This window comes from Ylistrum balloti, unplaced genomic scaffold, assembly GCF_031769215.1.
Source record: "Ylistrum balloti isolate Yb309-2 unplaced genomic scaffold, AGI_CSIRO_Ybal_v1 Utg371136, whole genome shotgun sequence".
In the NCBI taxonomy this organism is placed as follows: Eukaryota; Metazoa; Mollusca; class Bivalvia; order Pectinida; family Pectinidae; genus Ylistrum; species Ylistrum balloti.
In genome coordinates, this window is record NW_026782623.1 from 176,997 (window position 1) to 198,393 (window position 21,397).

The following is a 21,397-nucleotide window of genomic DNA, read 5'->3' on the forward strand; positions in this document are numbered from 1 at the left end:
CAAAACTGTTTTCCTAACATATAATTTTGTCTATAAGCATGGACACACTCGAGCAGTTGTCTTGTCTTTCCGGAAATCCTATTTCACGAGAGCGATGCGCACACTTAACGAACATCGTAGATACGAGATGGCCAGTTAAAGTATAAGTTTCTTTCAAGAAAACCAATTCACCATAAATGTACTACACAAATTGAATCTTTGTACAGAAATTTTTACAGGAGTGACTTTCAAAAAGTAGCCGAATATAATAATTTTAAACGGATGTTTAAACACTGTCTATCGATCTATTTAATTGCGGCCAAAGAGTTCACTATGTGACAAGCTCCTAATTATCTTACTACATGTACATTGAACGGGAACCAATTAATAATGAAACACCATGTACCGGAACGTGGAATTCAATTTGCCCAATAGAAACGCGTTGCACACGACGGACAACCCCCTCAATGGTCACATAGTTGGTACATTTCTATATAAAATATCACAATATTAAGCATGCATGCTGATAATGAAACTCCTGGATCACAATATTTTAGTCTGCCTGCAAATCTCGATAGATTTGAAGGCGCCAGCTGAACAAGCCGATATAACGCAGCATCACTTTGTCTTAAGTTTGCACATCATTGATCGCTACAGGAAATTAGAGAATTATGTTTTATGCAGATCCTTACTCTTGTCTTTACAAGGAGGCAAATTGACAAACAGCTTTATCGAAGAAAAAGGGCAATACCTTCAACAAAAAGGTGGAGTGTTTCCAACTAACTTCAGAGCATTACATTGGGTTGTTTTCTCAATTCATTAAATGATCGATTACAATCCAATATGCTTCAGAAAGATTTAGTACTGGCCCCTTGTCTTTGTTATTTCTATCAAGTGACACGTGCGCGATAATTAATGCCTTTTTAGGGACCGCTACCTGTACATTTTACAATGAAATGATCGATATTTACGATAATTTCTCGTCTTTCTCAAAAGTTTTCACTCTTAAACGGCAGCATACACATGGACGTTCATGCAAGGAACATCGATATATCACATAATTTTGGTACGTCTTGGATAAGATGTGTTGACAGATCTCTTTAGAACAACTAAGCTTGTCGCGTACATCATACCCGTCTCTCTACAGTCCGCATACCTCTCGTTCCTGTATCCCATCCCCTCTCCATCACCTCGCTTTCCGTATTGTTTCTGTATTATCTTTACCATCTCGCCTTGTTCCTCCGAGCAGTTTATGGCCCCGCGAAGCTGCACGTTGACCTTGGCGATGTTCCTTACGTAGGTAAGGATAAAGCAAACAAATTACAAGGTATTTCTGTTTTCTAGTAAGCACGAAGATGAGAAGCGAAATGGAAGGTTTAGATAAATAATCTTTTTTTTTTGTTTTTACTTATGTACCCATTTCCTTCGCGTACTAACGTTTTCGATACCAAAGGGTTCCGAGAGACGTATTTGTCATGCCAGACCGTAAGGTCTCTATCAACTTTTCGAATTTTCTGGAATTATGATGCTGGTAAACTGACCGGTGTTGATCTCAATATAACTTTGTACGATGCAGTTATCTACACTTCAATTAAATCCGTTATTGTCATTTTATAATTAAAGTAGATTGTAATCAGAAGGAAAATTAAACACCAGATTTGAAAATGAAACATGAAGTGTTCATAACAATAAGGATATCATTTGGTCGTACTTTCAGTGACATTACTCTCTTCTTCAGACATACAGTATGTCAGTGTCTAGCAATTAATAACTACATTGTAATGCCAGAAAAACAGAAATAAAACATAATGAGTGTGGAATGAATATCTCGAGTATCACTGAAATAAATACTACAATTTCAACACCATATAAACGGAAAATTTGATTTTTTTTCTGATTCCAATACAAACATCACTGAAATGGTGTTTTCGTGATTATGTGGTATTCTATAAGATAGAGCAGACAGCTTTATCTGAAAACTGGCGCTGTCTGTCTCGTTACTGCACTTACAGGATCGATACTGTACGGGCTTTACTGAATGTTTGTCTGTCGTACCAAACACCCGATCGGCATCAGCAGCGATATTGCTACGGCATTCTGCAACAATAGAGTCAGGAATAAACTAGCATATGTTACAGTGTGTGACGGTAACATTTTCTCTGGATTCCGGTAGTCAAGACATGCAATTACGTCATTGGTAAAGATTCCTAGCACTAGTAGGTCATGTTGAACACATACATACATATGTGACACCAAAATCTAGCACTCGGCTAGAGCTATGTTGATGTATTATAAGATTCTAGACCTAACTCAACCGTTATGAATGAGAAAACATGTTGTACTATTAACATATCGTATCGCCCTATGTTTCATTGTCAAGTATATCATAAAAAAGCTAGTAGAAAAAAATAAGAAGAAAAACGCTAATTCAGGCGTCTGATTGTCAGTCGCTCGTTTTTAACACATTGAACTAAACATAGCAAATGTGGCTGGTAGGTTTGAAAGAGATGGTACCAGTTTAGACACTAGGTGTGAACCGGAAATGAGGGTGACGAGAAGGTGACGAGTAACATCTACCACTGCATTTTCAATAAGTGTTGTCTGTGTTGAGGGGATAATAGGGTAGCACTTTAAACATTAGGGGGATCGCATATCCACGATAGTATCTGGCGGACCTTTGATCGGTCTGTAAATCTCCTAACTTTGACAGTGATTACAATTAGCCGGTTCACGATATCTCTGTTAACGTCCTTCGTTGCAGGTCTCGTGACCATCTCATAAACGTGTAACGTTTTCGCGGATTGTTGATTTTTTTCTGGCATTTTTGCGAATTAATTGTTTTGAAAAGAATACACAAAGCGTGGAACATTTAGATTTTCCATTGATTTCGACCCCCCACTCAAATAGGGTTCAAATTTATTCACAATGCGACCCAACGCTCCCAACGCGCCGCTCCCGCGGTCAAATAGCCATACACGTACTGTTATGCATTGGAATAAATGTGGCTTCCTTAACAATTCAAGAAAAACAAATTGTTGACAATTGGGTCATAGATCCCAGGTATGCACGGTGTATTGGAAAAACCCAAAACAGAATCTCAGGTGTTAATCCCGCTATAATCAGGCTCTTTTGAGTTGAAATCAGTTACCATAATTGTAGCAATTAACAATTGAATATAGGAAAATCAATGCAATCAACAACACATCACATTTCATGTTCCAAATTATGTCAGACTACAGTTTGAATTTTTCAAACATAATAATATATAATACTTTTTTTATTTTGAAAATGACTTAATTAACACCTTAATAAATTAACCGATAACATTTCGAATGGTCTTAACATGGCGCGTGTGCTTATCTGATGCAACGTGCGTGTTTGCACAATAATTCCCCTCACTTGAAAATATCCCTATTCTAATTAGGAGAGATGGTCCGTGCGTAAGACATTCATATGCATAATGGTATGTACGTAATGAGGACAGATGTACCAAACTTCGGGCGCGATGGGATTCCCGTCTGTACTATTTTATGATAAATTACACTAGATCAGTAAGTGAAAAATGATATTTATAGTGACAAGTTTTATGAGGCCATGCCATGTTTTGTCCAGACCAATATAGAGGGGCCAGGTTTTCGAACAGCGTTGCTTCCAGGCGTACGTCAGATGGCGAGGTCGACAGGACCAGTAACGTCAATGCCTCATTCCGTCTACATGGGCCAGGAATGTCAGCCCCACACAGTCAATGTGGGCCGCAGGGGCGTGGAGGTAAGGGGGTGGATAGGAAACAAAAGAATAAATAAAGGGAGTGAGAAATTAAGGTAACAAAACGAACGACAATGATGATATCAGGAAATAGTTGTACTATTGAAAAAGAGTTGAGAGTTAAATGGTGATGAATGCATCAATGAAGTGAAGGGAGAGTGTCAACCGGAAGTGATCGTGTCAATGAAATGGGGAAAGAGTGAAACGAGGAGAGAGTGTTAACTGCTGGTGGTTGTATGAATATAACGAGGAGAGAGATAACTGGAGATTATTGTATGGATATAACGAGAAGAGAGATAACTGGAGATGATTGTATAATAGCAACAACGAAATGGGGAGCTAGAGTTAGTTTGATTGTACTGATTAAACGGGGGTAGGGTGTCAACTGGCGATGATTGTATCAATGAAATAATCGAGGTAAACTCTCAATGGTAGTACCAAGGACAGACGATGGTTGTAAATATGGTGACATCGGTTATAACAGATCCATATGTTTGTAACATATGACCGGTTTAGCAAAGAATAGGAAAGAAAGATAGATCGAAAGGCGACACTAATAGTCAAACATAGCACATACAGACTTGTATATGCTATGCGAGTAGTGACCGCTCTGCGGTACTGACAACGTAATTGACATATGTCAGATGTCCGCGTCCTAATCAGATCAGGACGGACATACGGACACGAAATAAACCATAATGTAGGGAGGGGGATAAAGGGGGAGGGGAGGAACTTCCGTGCCATGCACAGTACAGTGCAATGTAATAAGTTAGCAATACTTACGCTAGAGAAGACGGAAATCGATAATACGACAACCATCCTCCTAACTGTAAGCTGGTCTTGTGTTTTAGCTCAGCATTGACCAAAAGGGAACTGTGATATTGTATCCATTATTTGAATAAGAATTGACTAGAATCAATAAGTACCATTTTGGTACCCAGCCAAATATGAATGCGAATTCCGTAATCCTTGACCACAATTTTGGCATACTGCACTAGTAATGTTTCGAACTGCCCATTTAGACGCCTCTTGTAACAAAAAGTGTTGAATACAGACGCTTTCATCTCTGAAACCGTAATACGAAATGCTCTTCCCATGCAGAATCAGTTAAAATGACTCTCATTGTCAATGAACAGTAAAATGACACAAAAACAAATGAAAACACGTACAGGAGCGGGGAATGAAGATGCCTTCTTTATCTCAATGCATCTAGTAAGACGTAACTAATTGTGAGACACCCCCTCCCCCACCCCCACCTTACTCAGGATCTTTTCATATTTCAGCCTTAACTCTATCTTTCTGTGCCTTATCTTGTGGTAGTGTTTCCACTAACAACCGGCTTCTAATGACTTTGGCTGTTGCGAGGACGTACAACTCCAAACCAACACGCAATGTTTCCGACGACATAAATGACAACAAGCAGTATTTCAGGTTTGTGCCCATGTCGAGCAGTAAACTCAATATATCGAAAACAACCATGTACTCGAGTGATTGTAGGTGGTTGATTCAGCAATACATAAAATTTTAAATACGTCTCGCATGTTAAAATTCGTCTGGCTCGTATATGCAACTTCAAACGACAAGGCAATTAAAACCATGGGTTACAGCTCGCGAATTAAAGATTTATATAAGCCATTTCCTTGTTTCAATTTAAACTTCATGTAGAACACAGACTAGGACATGTTTTCCAAATTTAATCAAAGATAAGAAAACACGTAAAACGGAGCACAACCAACCGCTGGGCTGTCATCCTTCAACTTCAGTATTCAACACCTACCGCGTGTCCCATGACGTATCCTCCCACTGCCGAGTGGTCCGGGGGTGAACTAAGTGACACGAGGCATCTACCCAATACACCATTTATGTGTTTATAATATAGTATATAATTTACAAACGTTCATTCAGTAAGAATCAAGCGTGAAACTAGCTGTTTGTATGCATTACGGTATCCTGAGTTTTAAAGACAGCACACAATAAAAATTCCAGTCACAGCAGCGACCTTTTCCGTACCTAATAATTCACTACCTGTGTCAGGTAGATAATGTATCACATCAAAGTGTGTCGTTCTGTCAGGTGTAGGAGATTTTTTTGTGTATTGAGTATACAACAGTAAACTTGATATGTTTATACCTTACGTAGGGATTACACTGGGACACTAGATGGCTTATGGACACCCACATGATCACTTCCGTTGAACGTAAGACGTATCATTCTGTAACTTCAGATCAAGCATTTAATTAAGTCAGGTATGTGAATATATTTATATCATAGCGTTTTAAAAGAGCTCATTATCACAGTAAAATGAAGGTAGTTGCCGACATGAAATATAAAATTGTGCAATTCTGACAGGAACCACCGTGGCCAATCAGTAGTAAATATCGAGTACACCAGTAGGTACAATTTCTCCGTGAAAAGTACATTAGTTACACCTTTGATCTTACCCTGCGCTGGACAGTTGGGTATAAATCAACCAGTGCTATGACGATGACAAGATGTTTAAAACTAAACAGCTGATCGGAGAAATGTGAAGGTCGTTTACTCTCCCGAACCATCTGGCCGGATAGAGTTTCAGCTGATAGGGTTAGAGAATGTATCAGGCCTATTTCCCACAGTGGTAGCCACTAAATAAAAAACACATTTTATGACTATCCCAAGAAAGTTCTCATGAATCGAGACCGGAAGTATCCTCCATCAGGAATTTTTCGCATTGCTCCTATGCATGTTCATTATAGTGTGGACCCTCCCCTTTAACTAGCGGTAAACGCCACTGTAAAATTACTTGGGGCAATGAGCTTTAAATTTCTCATGTTGATATCGTTTCAGAAACAAATCAAGTCGTAATGAGACCATCCTCCACGTCCTGTCTTGACAGCAACAGTGACTGGAGACGGAGGCTGGAATGTGTACCCGTTACCTGCCGCTCCCACATGCAAATTGACGACACTTTTATAATCAATTGAAACGTCATTAACATTCTGGATCTCACCTGGATGTAGTTACTCAAAATTGATAAGTTCTATTACGTAAACAACATTTCAATGTATCGATCTTGTTGGCATGACCAGAAAGCAGCTGTCGTGACATTTGAAATGTACATAAAAAATGCAACATAAATTCAGATGTAACGGAAATTGACGATAGCGTCTTGGTGTTACAAAGACTCCAGAATCAGAAAAACGAGAAAGTCTTGCAACATTCATTGCAATTGAGCAAAATGTTTATCATTCAAATCCTTGTTGACCCAGAGACCGAGGTTATGTCCTCCAAGCGGTCGCAATATTGTCAACCATAAAATTTCCGCCTCTCTGAATTAAGTTACTGTATCACCAGACAGTGTTAATTGTGACTTATTCCTTCCGAAGTGTCGGCGACGTGAATTTTCATACCTATGAATCGCACAAACAGAGTCATTATTTGGATAAAATTGTCGACTAAAGACGGTGAGTTGCTGCATTCAAATGTTAAGGAATATCAGAAATATATCTAGAAGTTGTAAAAAATTAGATAAGATTCAATAACACGCTGATGACGCCATTCACAGTTTGGAATAACTGCAAGCATTCGGCACATTGTTGCTCATTTGAATACATTGCTCTTACACAAAAGTGTTTACACTTAGGTTAAGGAAGCAGATAAGACAGGTAATAAATGATCTCGAGACATATTTTATGTCCCGGATTCAGGATATGTCATTTACTGCTGTGTTATAGTTTATATGCTTCTGCATAAAAGATGACATGATCAATAATAAACAAAAGGAGTTCGTTTTCAATTTTGTGGACAAGTAATTTTTGTTGCCGTGGTTTAATAGAATGGTAACAAGCTTTGTAGTTTTACGGGTTCGTCTGGAGCTACAATTAAAATCCCCGTCACTAATTCGATGATCCAGTATTTCCTATCATAGCGGAACGATACACGTGTCCTGTAAAACAAAGGGTGCAAATCTAGACAGGAAGTCCCGTGACAAATCCAACATCTCAACATCAAAGAATTTACGACAGGATATCCAATTTAATTCGACGTTATCGTATAAAATCAATTATCAACCAATACATGACAACAAGTTTTGGTATGACGGGAGAAACGTGCAACCGACGAGCACATGTGATGGTGGTTCAAATGTCATCTCAAATTATAATGTGACGGAGAGCGTTCTATGACCTTCTGTCTCCTCACCGAGGCCATTGTATCTGCTGATGTAGACAAGAAATATAAGTAAATGTTCTGTCCACGGGGATATCCAATTAGTCTAACGGTCAATTCTACATAACGATTTGAAGGTTCCCAGCATGCAATAAACCAGAATCGAACCTTTGTGCTCTCCATGACAAGACACATTTTAGTAGTGGTTTTCTGGTTAACAAAGACAAGGCCAAATCTTACAAGTAGTGGTATTCAAACAAGTACTTAACTTTTAAGATTCATACTATTAAGATAGCAGACAAAACAATGACATGTGCAAAATGTCATTTGCTGGTACTAAATCGGTTCATTCTGCATTGACATCACAGTTCACGTCCCAACGCATTTGTTGGCCTGTAGCTAAATGACTTGCTATTATAAAAGCATGTCCTATTGGTATGTTTTCGTTTCGCTTCGGTTTTTGACAATTCTTTGAGAAGAGTGAAGAGACTATGATAAACAATGTATTCTATGTTGAGCATATAGCATGTGGAAATTTTTTTTTGTAGTTTTCATTTAAACGAAGAGGTCTTTAAAAAAATATTGAAAACTGCAAAGAAGTACAAAAAAGGCGGCACAAAATTATGTCTTGAGAGAAAGGCGTCCAGAGTCCAGAAAGAAATTGTCCAGTTCATCATGGTTACATAACTGTGTGGTAGGCCATGGTGGGAGACCAGTAGCAGTGTGGACCTCCCCTCCGATCAGCATGCCCACCAGGAGGGAATCGACTGTGAAACCAATGGATGTCTAGACACGTTATGGGAAAGTTGTTCTCGGTCACTCATCACTTGCAAGCACATGTCATCCCCATAAATATTTTTCTACTCTTTTTTTCCTGCTTTTTGTAGAAATATCCTTTTCCAATTTTTTTGTGAATGAATGTTGGTTTCTGATCAAAACCATGTGTAGTGTATCTGCTGTCGTTGAGGTTTGGCTGCAAAATTGTCCCTGTCGGCTTACGGAAAGTTTACTTAACTGTAGATAACGTAATTACTTCTTTGGAATACACACAAACATAGGACTTGGTGATGTTACTTGATTCAGGGAGAGACGGTCCAGCCGACCAAACTACCAGGATTGGACATGCCTATCAGTCTACGATCTGTGAAACAAAATTTAGTCTATGGAAATAAAGAGCTGAAAGTCCACTAACAGAAAGTATAGCAGATTTTATTATGCTTGGGTTTCATGATAATGAACAAGTAATCAATATATATAATTTGTTTGTTCCTGAATTAAAAAAAAAAGTAAAATTAAAATCAAACACTGGTTTTCTTCAGAAGATAAGGATATAGATAGAGTAAAAGATCTGCTCCCTAACCACACCCTCTGAAACGTGGAATGTACCTAAACTACAGGATATGCTGAAATGTCTCAACAGTTAAATAAAACTAAAGTTCCCATTTCCTGTTGGTTTTTTTTTCTTAGATATATTAGCATTTGGATTGTCACATTAAAAGATTCTATTTAATCTAGCAAAGAATTTGACAATGTAATTTCAAAGAGATTTCAATTTCAACCCTATGCTGTTGTTGGGAGAGGTAATCCATCACAAAAGTAATTCTTTTGAAAAGTTAATGTATAATCCTATCAGATGTTTTCCTCTATACAGAGAGCTGTATACACGGATATACACACAATTAACTCTACCAAATTAGCATTGGAGATATGATAGTCTACTCCAGTGTTACTAGGGTGGCCTAGGGGTTGGTGACCAGGATGCTTTGTATAACCCTGATGAAACACTGCTAGGTCAGCCGTGGGGCAGGATGACCCGCACCTGTGTTTTTCCCTCTTTTCACATTCATAGTAATCCATAATACTTATTCCGGCATATATATCACACTTATTACAAAACGCACATCTGGCAAGACACTAAAGTTAAACTATTGTGATCAGCAATCAAGATGCTGAACCAGATATGACAAACAAAACAATTCTTTGCATGTATGTTGTCTCTCTCCACAGAGCCTGCAGACAACTTAGACTTTCTCTAAATGCCCCATCAATTAGGAGAATTAACATCCATGTACAGTGATTTTATTACCACAAACTCTATCATAACGTAAAGTTTCCATTCAAATTTTATTTTTTTGACCCTATTAAGCCTTTTTGATCCATTGTCAATGACTGGTCAGACTGTTTCCACCCAATCTAATACAGGATATACATGTGTTACTCTAATCCTTGACCAGATACATCTTTCTTCCTCTGAAGTGTTTTTGAAGACTTAATTTGACATTATAAGCAGGTGAGAAAGCTAATCCTATCAGTAGTGGAATAGGCTGGTACACAGCCTTGCACTGCAACAGCTTGGTGTCCTCTGCTCCACCAGTACAAGGTGATTCATTCTCATCACCAACTGCCTTTGTCTAGTGGGGCAGTGAGGCGGACTTCAGCTCTTTATAAACTTGGTCACATATTGGAGAAATGTTGTACCTCTGGACCAAAGTTAATCTTTAAAATATCCCTTTTTGATATTAATTCATATTGATAATACAACATCTATTTTCAGAGTGACATGTCTGGTAACACATTGAAGCTTTAACATCTGAAAGGGCTTGAATTTCTCTATGATTATATTTATTGCATTTATTCATTATCGTACTGTCATTGTCTGATATTGAATCTCAGATTACTCAACTTTTTAAAAAGCTATCAAAATTTGCATACTTTATTATCATCACAGCATCAAATGGAGTCCTCCTTTAGGTTAATAAATATTAAAACTTTTGTTTAGAGATGTAAGTTTAGTGTTAAAATTACTTTCTTTGTTGCCTAGTTTGAATCGGATAGAATGTGATGAGCCTCCTGTACATTGTTCAGTGTGGTAGTCACTTGCTACCCATGAATTCAGGAATTAAAAGCTGACCACCTAAGTTTTTTTACCAGTTCCAAGAACCCAAATCCAAAGCTAAAATAATATCACCTTTAACTGTTGAAAACATCAGGTTAAGTAAATAGCAATATGCTTTATTATTGTCCCTTATGAGGTGACAATATGGGGGAGAACAATCTATCATAAACAAGGTCAGTTGTAATATTAGTCAAGGCACGACAGCAATGTGTATGATTAACTATCATCAGGATGAACATAAATAGAGTGGTATTCGACACGAAAACCACTACAGCTATAGATACAAGATATAAACTGTACTGTTGTGTATTGTTCAAAAATTAGGATGAAATCGGTGAGGACAAGTATAGACAACTGCCTTTATTAGCTGGAGGTCAGGGCCAGGGTACTGAAGGAATTCTTTACAGTCGTATAATGATGGACAACGAAGAGATTGATATCTTTTCCATTTAATGAGTCAATAGGAGATATTACCTTTCCTTTTACATACTACCAATAGAATGGGTAATAAGTCCTTAACATGGCTATGTGAATCCATTTAAAAGAACCTAGGGGAAATCCATTCATGTACATGGAATGTCTAGCCATCTGTTAATCAACCACAACTGCTTAAAACTATGACAAAGTGTGAAATATCTTTTAAGATTATTTTCTATTTGTTTATGAGCCGATTTATACTTATGGGAGGATGTTACAAGATATAGAACAATATTTTGTACTTCTCGGCAGGATAATTAAATGAATAATGTAGATTCCCTTCATATTCTTACCTAAACTTTATGACAATTATATCGTTTCAACAATATCTAACCAATTCTTAATCTGCTGTAATACTATAACTGGTGCAAAATTTAAAAAAAGTCCCAAATATCTTCATTTAAATCAATTATATTCTTTCCTTTAAAGTGTTAAAAAAAGAAAGAATAAAGTCTTTTCTTGGGCATAAAAAAACATAAAAGGAAATAATCCAAGTAATTATTTTGTCATTTTCATCCTAACTATAGATTATGAATCGAGTCTAAATTTTTCACATGTATAATGCATTATATACAAGGAAATGGTACACCCAGCACTAAGAATGAGAAGCCAAGTAATGTTCAGTGGGAACCCTATGTATACGGTTATTTTCTGTTTATCATGCCCTTACTACTACCTGCAACAGAAGCTATCAGGCAACTTAGGGGATCAAAGCTTTTATCACAGACTTACACTAATCAGCCTCCCTACAATGCAAACAACAGATAGCATAAACACACACTGATAAGCTTTACAATGTTGCAGTGGAAAAAGTCTAATTTTATCTATGTCTGAACTGAACTCTCTGCCTCAAACAGACACTGATAGCACTGTGATAGCCCTTACATACAATGACATGTCTCTGGCGTAACCTAGGTGTTATCACCTAATGATTTTCATAACTAATGCAAGTACAAGCAGGATTAAATACAAACACAGGTCATAATGCCCCAAGCTAACATATTTCAAGCTCCAACTATTATATCAACATCCTGTCTGTATTCTTCAACCCATAAATTTCCAAAAAGGCTAACCAGCTAGCCCCTAAGCTGGCCAACCAACAAGCCTCCAACCTGGCTGTTCAAATCAAACCCCAACTGTGATACTTCAAATCATTAAGATACAACTTGGCCGTAATGCTACACAACCAGCTATAATACACCAACACAGAAATTTCCATCCAGCTACCCCTCAATCTCACATATCTCAAAAGAAGTTCTTATGCTTCAACCTACAAATCTCCAACCAGGCTGTAATACATTAACCGAGAAATCTCTAACCAGGCTACCTCTCAATCTCACAAATCTCCAATCAGGCTACCCCTTAATCTCACAAATCTCCAACCAGGCTGTAATACATTAACCCAGAAATCTCTAACCAGGCTACCCCTCAATCTCACAAATCTCCAATCAGGCTACCCCTCAATCTCACAAATCTCCAATCAGGCTGTAATACATTAACCGAGAAATCTCTAACCAGGCTACCCCTCAATCTCACAAATCTCCAATCAGGCTACCCCTCAATCTCACAAATCTCCAACCAGGCTGTAATACATTAACCGAGAAATCTCTAACCAGGCTACCTCTCAATCTCACAAATCTCCAACTAGGCTATCCCACAAACTCACAAATCTCCAACCAGGCTGTAATACATTAACCGAGAAATCTCTAACCAGGCTACCCCTCAATCTCACAAATCTCCAATCAGGCTGTAATACATTAACCCAGAAATCTCTAACCAGGCTACCTCTCAATCTCACAAATCTCCAACCAGGCTACCCCTCAATCTCACAAATCTCCAACCAGGCTGTAATACATTAACCCAGAAATCTCTAACCAGGCTACCTCTCAATCTCACAAATCTCCAATCAGGCTACCCCTCAATCTCACAAATCTCCAACCAGGCTGTAATACATTAACCGAGAAATCTCTAACCAGGCTACCCCTCAATCTCACAAATCTCCAATCAGGCTGTAATACATTAACCCAGAAATCTCTAACCAGGCTACCTCTCAATCTCACAAATCTCCAATCAGGCTACCCCTCAATCTCACAAATCTCCAACCAGGCTGTAATACATTAACCGAGAAATCTCTAACCAGGCTACCCCTCAATCTCACAAATCTCCAATCAGGCTGTAATACATTAACCCAGAAATCTCTAACCAGGCTACCTCTCAATCTCACAAATCTCCAACTAGGCTATCCCACAAACTCACAAATCTCCAACCAGGCTGTAATACATTAACTCAGAAATCTCTAACCAGGCTACCTCTCAATCTCACAAATCTCCAACTAGGCTACCCCTCAATCTCACAAATCTCCAACCAGGTTGTAATACATTAACCCAGAAATCTCTAACCAGGCTACCCCTCAATCTCACAAATCTCCAATCAGGCTACCCCTCAATCTCACAAATCTCCAACCAGGCTGTAATACATTAACTCAGAAATCTCTAACCAGGCTACCTCTCAATCTCACAAATCTCCAACCAGGCTGTAATACATTAACCCAGAAATCTCTAACCAGGCTACCTCTCAATCTCACAAATCTCCAACCAGGCTGTAATACATTAACCCAGAAATCTCTAACCAGGCTACCCCTCAATCTCACAAATCTCCAACCAGGCTGTAATACATTAACTCAGAAATCTCTAACCAGGCTACCTCTTAATCTCACAAATCTCCAACCAGGCTGTAATACATTAACTGAGAAATCTCTAACCAGGCTACCTCTCAATCTCACAAATCTCCAACTAGGCTACCCCTCAATCTCACAAATCTCCAACCAGGTTGTAATACATTAACCGAGAAATCTCTAACCAGGCTACCTCTCAATCTCACAAATCTCCAACTAGGCTACCCCTCAATCTCACAAATCTCCAACCAGGCTGTAGTACATTAACCGAGAAATCTCTAACCAGGCTACCCCTCAATCTCACAAATCTCCAATCAGGCTACCCCTCAATCTCACAAATCTCCAACCAGGCTGTAATACATTAACCGAGAAATCTCTAACCAGGCTACCCCTCAATCTCACAAATCTCCAATCAGGCTACCCCTCAATCTCACAAATCTCCAATCAGGCTGTAATACATTAACCCAGAAATCTCTAACCAGGCTACCCCTCAATCTCACAAATCTCCAACTAGGCTACCCCTCAATCTCACAAATCTCCAACCAGGCTGTAATACATTAACCGAGAAATCTCTAACCAGGCTACCTCTCAATCTCACAAATCTCCAACTAGGCTACCCCTCAATCTCACAAATCTCCAACCAGGCTGTAATACATTAACCGAGAAATCTCTAACCAGGCTACCTCTCAATCTCACAAATCTCCAACTAGGCTACCCCTCAATCTCACAAATCTCCAACCAGGCTGTAATACATTAACCCAGAAATCTCTAACCAGGCTACCTCTCAATCTCACAAATCTCCAATCAGGCTACCCCTCAATCTCACAAATCTCCAACCAGGCTGTAATACATTAACCGAGAAATCTCTAACCAGGCTACCTCTCAATCTCACAAATCTCCAATCAGGCTACCCCTCAATCTCACAAATCTCCAACCAGGCTGTAATACATTAACTCAGAAATCTCTAACCAGGCTACCTCTCAATCTCACAAATCTCCAACTAGGCTATCCCACAAACCCAGAAATCCCAAACCGAACTGTAATGCTTCAATCCACAAATCTCCAACAACAAGGTTTTAATGCTCCAGTTAACCCTAAAATCCGTAGAAAGGCAGTATTACTCTAGCCCTGAAATCCACAAATCTTGAACAGGGCTGTAATGCTAAAACAAACAAATCTTCATGACCTCTAATTTGCAATAAGCTGTGAAATATTCTTCAATTATTTAAGTTTTGTGACCTTCTTAATTGATCTAGATTCATGTCATTTAATAATCATGAAAGCCTTTCACCTCCATCAGTAAATGACAATAGGCCTATTGCATGTAGGGCCAAGTTATTCATTTCAAAATACAATTCAGATCGATTTCAGTTGTTTGGCAATAATTGGGATAAGATAATACAATTATACTGTCGGCTTAAGTCATGTTTGAGGTAAAATCCCTGACTGTCTGCTGAAGTCCATGTTAGAGGTAAAATCCCTGAGTGTCTGCTGAAGTCCATGTTAGAGGTAAAATCCCTGACTGTCTGCTGAAGTCCATGTTAGAGGTAAAATCCCTGACTGTCTGCTGAAGTCCATGTTAGAGGTAAAATCCCTGACTGTCTGCTGAAGTCCATGTTAGAGGTAAAATCCCTGACTGTCTGCTGAAGTCCATGTTAGAGGTAAAATCCCTGACTGTCTGCTGAAGTCCATGTTAGAGGTAAAATCCCTGACTGTCTGCTGAAGTCCATGTTAGAGGTAAAATCCCCGAGTGTCTGCTGAAGTCCATGTTAGAAGTAAAATCCCCGAGTGTCTCCTGAAGTCCATGTTTGAGGTGTAATCCTTGGTCATTATATCCATCCATTTGTTCATTTTTAAACATGGTTAATCAAATTTATCTAGATGAATTCCATGAAAACAAGATGGAATATCAAGGAAGACAAGTAGAAATCGTGGTAACCAATGGTGAAATAGGAAATATCATCCTCAATCATTGGCTGTTTTGTTATTGTTCCAAATCTGTTGTGTTTTAAGTTGATAATATTAAATGTTATCCAAGTGTGTTTCAGCTCTGTAGTTAGCATAGGCAAAACAATATTCTGGTTAATTGGTGCACACAAGGTCCGAGCTGTCTTTCCTGCTGATTCACTATTCCTTCAGTTTGAACACATGACCTGAAAGTAAGGAGAGAACAGTTAATATCAGTGTGCCTTTATTATGAGAATCTTCAAACAAGACTTAGCCAAATGATAAAAGTAGACAATTATATAAAGTTAAAATTGGTGTGATAAAAATATATAAAAGAGACAGGACAAGAGAAAGATGGACCAAATGCCTGTGCCAGACTGAGGCCAATGCAGAAATCCTGAATTTGAAGTCAGCCTATGATATAACAGGGAGAGCAAATTCAGTTAAAATTTGTTCAGATATTAAAATGAGGCGAGCTTTACTTATCTATATTTCCACGTTGGCCCTTCTCAATGTGTTCAAAGGAACTACATCCTTTCTTAATAATAAATTCAGTCATAATTCTCTTTGCCATTCTGAGCTAATTTGTTTTTGTCTTATAAAAGAATGGCTAATGAAGGGTGGAAGATGGGATGAGGAAAAACTTCACATGACACTCCAGTTAAACTAGAACGTTACATCAATTTTTTTTTCACATTTTCATTAATGTTTGCAGTAATTAATTGCAATATTTTATTTTTGCAGAGATTTTTTATCAAAATATGTCATTTGGTACAGTTACATAATGTGGTAATTCGTCTATATTTAATGCATAAGATCTATAACTGTTCTGAACACTTCATAGCTATAGATAGTTCCCAACTGGATCAGTGCTGATTAACATTGGTATAGAAAAGGTGGCCCTGACCTATAACAACATATAGGTGTATTGGGCCGCCCAGTACACCTTACTCTGCCAGATCAGTACATGTAGGGTTCATAATTACTACTATGGGGATCAAAGTATGTACTATAGTTGAGGTATACTACAAGCATGTATTAACAGAGTTCCTATGATCAAGTACGTATACAGTCATGTAATATATCGTATCACAGCATTGTGAGCTGAATTAACCTGTCCTTGATATAAAGAATATCAGAGCAGTTGACCTACTACAGCTGTGTTGTGAAATATTTCAATAATACATTTACACCTCTATCCGAAACTCAACATATAGGTAATATCTATTTATATACTTTACGTTTCATGACATAGTGTTTCTATTTGGTAATACATATATATTTTGCTGTCAAGAAATTTTAACATGAGGAACACTGTGATACTGAGTTTGTTGAATTGAAAACTGGCACAACACACATTTTTTATATGTGAAAAGCACCTTTCCATACAATTTCAGAGTTAGTATAGTAAGGTCAAATAATGAATTTAATCAATTTGACTGCATCACACGGCTGTTTTTGTCCTGCTAGGGCTTGTCAGTAATGCCAAGGCCCAGAATTTTGAAACCTAGGAGGTGAAGGAAGAAAATCACACTGAAAATTAGAAATGCCAAAATCTAGATTGGGAGGTGTAACATGCCCCTAATTCAATAATTTTTGTAATTTTCATATATCTGATAACAGAAGAAAATGTGTATTCTGGACATATACAGAATGGTTTGTTAAACTGTCAGCTAAAACCTGATTTTTTTGTACCCATTTTGGGTTTGGAGAAAAGGATCTCAACTAGAGCCACAAGCTGTGACAGACCATGCCACCTTGTTGGAACCACCTGTTGTCCAATATAACAATGTAGCAGAGAAGATTAGTGTGGCTCACCAGCTTGATCACAAGTCCCCACCCGTGGCTAATGCAGCATATATATATCCGGCCTTGTATAAAAATACACTGTGATGACAAACATTTACCATCAACTACAAATTAAATCCTCCCTGCATATTTTTATTTCATGGAGCAAACTGCGATCAGTCTGCATTTTTAATCTGTTTATCTGTCTATCCTTATTGATCTATTCCAAAGGATACATTTCCGTCATAGTAGGGAGTACAAAGGTGGGAGTGGGGACAAAAACAGGTGAACAATGTCAGTGGACGTTCAGGATATTTGAGTCTTTAATCAGAGAGAGGAAAACTGGCTTAGGATGTTTTATCAGATTCTTTTATATTATATTGTAATATTGGTTAAGTCAAAATATTAACTAAATAATTCAGTTATCTTTTTCTCAAATTAATGCTATCATGAGAATTTACCACATACATCAATCATACATTATAGAATTATTTTTTATCATCAAAATAACACAGGGCACAGATTCAAACGATTCATAGGCACAAACACATGGCAAAAAGTGTAATGTCTGAATATAGATGGGAGATGAGGGTATACAATAAAACTAATTATGCCTCTATTAAACCTGATGGAATAAACATTTAGAAAGACAATGATCCAATCTGAATTCAAAAATGTTTAAGGTTTATCAAATCTATTTCAAGACACATTTCTAAATGATGTTACAATGAAGAAAGCCATATGGGTAATAAAGGTGTGGGTGGACACAGCTGTTAAGGTAAACCAAGGAGAGGTCTGTAAGTGCATGTCTGAGACAGGACTCTTTAGTTGTAAAGCACACAATAAGTAACACATTAGCCTGTCTCACAGAATGATGACTATAACTTGTCCTGGTTAACTTCTCACCTTCTAACTGACCTCACTTGACCTCTTCATCATCTCCTGGACAGAATGATGGCTAGTAGGAACAGTGGTCACAGTCCATCAACACTGTCACTCTAAGCCAAAACTCTGACCTAAATCAATGATGCCTTAGTATCATAGTGTATTGCCCATCATGTTGAAAAATAGATATATCATCTTGAATGTCTGCATGACCTGATTCAAATACTTTCATATACCTACACTTCCCTACAATGATAAACAGTCAACACAACCTATGTCTCCATATTGTCACAGGCAACCTACACCTCCCTACAATGAGAATCTGTCTACAAAACCTGAACCTAACTCTTGTGAAAGGATGTCAACACAACCTACATCAACCTACAGTGACAGTTTGTCAACACAACCTATACCTCCCTATGGTGACAGGCTGTCAACAAAACCTTCACCTACCTCTTGTGAAAGGATGTCAACACAACCTACATCACCCTACCGTGACAGTGTGTCAACACAACCTACATCTTCCTGCAATGACAGTCTGTCATCATCTGCAGGGACAAATGATAGACAAGACTTAAAAAAGGACCACATCTGAAGGGACAGCTGATGGACCGGACTGAAATCAGCCATATTTGAGAGGACAGCTGATGGCCTGACTTAAAACAGGACTACATCAGTGGGGGCAACTGATGGCCTGACTTAAAACAGGACCACATCAGTGGGGACAACTGAAGGCCTGACTTAAAACAGGACCACATCAGTGGGGACAACTGATGGCCTGTCTTAAAACAGGACCACATCAGTGGGGGCAACTGATGGCCTGACTTAAAACAGGACCACATCAGTGGGGACAACTGAAGGCCTGACTTAAAACAGGACCACATCAGTGGGGACAACTGAAGGCCTGTCTTAAAACAGGACCTAATCAATGGGGACAACTGAAGGCCTGTCTTAAAACAGGACCTAATCAGTGGGGACAACTGAAGACCTGTCTTAAAACAGGACCTAATCAGTGGGGACAACTGAAGACCTGTCTTAAAACAGGACCACATCAGTGGGGACAACTGAAGGCCTGTCTTAAAACAGGACCACATCAGTGGGGACAACTGAAGGCCTGTCTTAAAACAGGACCACATCAGTGGGGACAACTGAAGGCCTGTCTTAAAACAGGACCACATCAGTGGGGACAACTGAAGGCCTGTCTTAAAACAGGACCACATCAGTGGAGACAACTGAAGGCCTGTCTTAAAACAGGACCACATCAGTGGGGACAACTGATGGCCTGACTTGATGATAGTCCAAACCCGATTGTCTCTCACTGAATTATATTTCTAAAAGCCTGCTGTTTTTTTTTCTTCAAATCAATCATTCCATCTCAAAAGACATTATTCTATGTTGCAAATGCAATTATTTTCAATGAGTTTTGGTCTTTCGCTATTTTGAAGGACAGGATATCAATTGCATAATAATAGTTTGTAAAAAAAGAGTCTGGTCTGTCTTATAATATATATGAAAAGTATATAGATATTTTTTAAACGTTTAGTAATTCTATGACGATTTGACCAACCGAAATCAGCATCCTTTTTTTCAGAATATTGTGTAATTTTTAATCAAAATATTTCAAAGAGAAATGGCAGATGGATATATATTCAGTATGCCAAGTTTGTGAAAATAGGTAAAGTAATAGTTTATGTACAAGTGCTTGGCAAATAAATCTAGAACAGAATAACCTTATCAACATCATTCTAAAGTCATAAAAATCAGAGCAAATAAAACATACGTCAAATTACATATCCTCTCACTTCTTACTGAATAAGAGAGGTATGTAGGGCCAGTCCACAACTATCATCTAGGTCAGTGGTATTAACAAGTATTTAGAATGTATACATATAGGTTACAGTGTGTTTACCTAAAGGTCTGCTGTACTTACAACTCCTGCTGTGTAGCATAATTAGCAGACATAGGACAAACTCTTACTGTTAACTTATTAGATTAATTCCACAAGTCATACTATCCCAAGAGACGAATATTAGTTCAGGGGCGGTCAATACTGCTAAAATATCACCTTCAAAAGATCCTGAATTGTCTAGAATCTGTGTAAGCCTTATGTTACTAGAACAAGAAGCTGTCTATAAAAAAGGTTATGATAACACTGCTAGACTCATCAGTAGACAGAAGCTGTGGAATTGGAATGAAGACAAAGGACATAAATGTTCTGTTCTAGTAATCATCTAATGGCCACCACTTAACCAACTCCAGGCCCATCCAAGTCTTGTAACACATTGCAGAGTTTGTGACAAATTAGACAAAAAATTATTAAATTAAGCAATTGTGATAAAGGAAAGCTCAAAGAAAATGACTTTTTTTTAAAATGAGAAAAAGTAGGCTGTAGCAGTATGTCCAATAAATGTAAAAAATCTAATTCATTTTTACCCATTTTTCAAACCATGGTACTTTTGACAGCCACAGTTTATTACATTTTATTTTTATAAATATATTTGAAAACTAAATAATATTTATAATTAACATTTTATTTTCAAATGTAACAACTTTCCTCAGTCTGTGGCATGATGTTTTGTGAGTCAAACAAAGCTTTAAACTATGATTTTTCTGAAGAATATGATAAATATGAACACAATGTTATGAGTCATTAATCAGTATCCTTGGCCTGAATAATTAAATGTTGTGTAATGCTGTCACCAACCATATACTAAGGATCAACTGTAAAGATGAACTAATTCTGTTTCACATTTTAGAAGGAGAGAGATATCATATCTCTGATAAGATAACGGAAGAAATTCAAGTATACAACTTGTGTCTATTTCTGTAATAAAGTGACACGA

At 37.9% G+C, this 21,397-nt stretch overlaps 1 long non-coding RNA gene across 2 annotated transcripts in view; it reads right to left on the reverse strand.

The window, feature by feature from the left end:
* Nucleotides 1-11,728: 11,728 nt before the first annotated feature.
* LOC132561011 (uncharacterized) overlaps nucleotides 11,729-21,397 on the reverse strand; it is a 31,293-nt gene continuing 21,624 nt past the window's right edge. Inside the window, exons 2-3 of one of the 2 annotated variants that reach the window (XR_009554677.1) lie at nucleotides 14,846-16,087; nucleotides 11,729-14,813 (exon numbers count right to left, since the gene is read on the reverse strand). This is a non-coding gene — a long non-coding RNA (uncharacterized LOC132561011). Of the gene's footprint in view, nucleotides 16,088-21,397 lie in introns of both variants that reach the window. The other variant, XR_009554678.1, reaches the window with a different exon arrangement.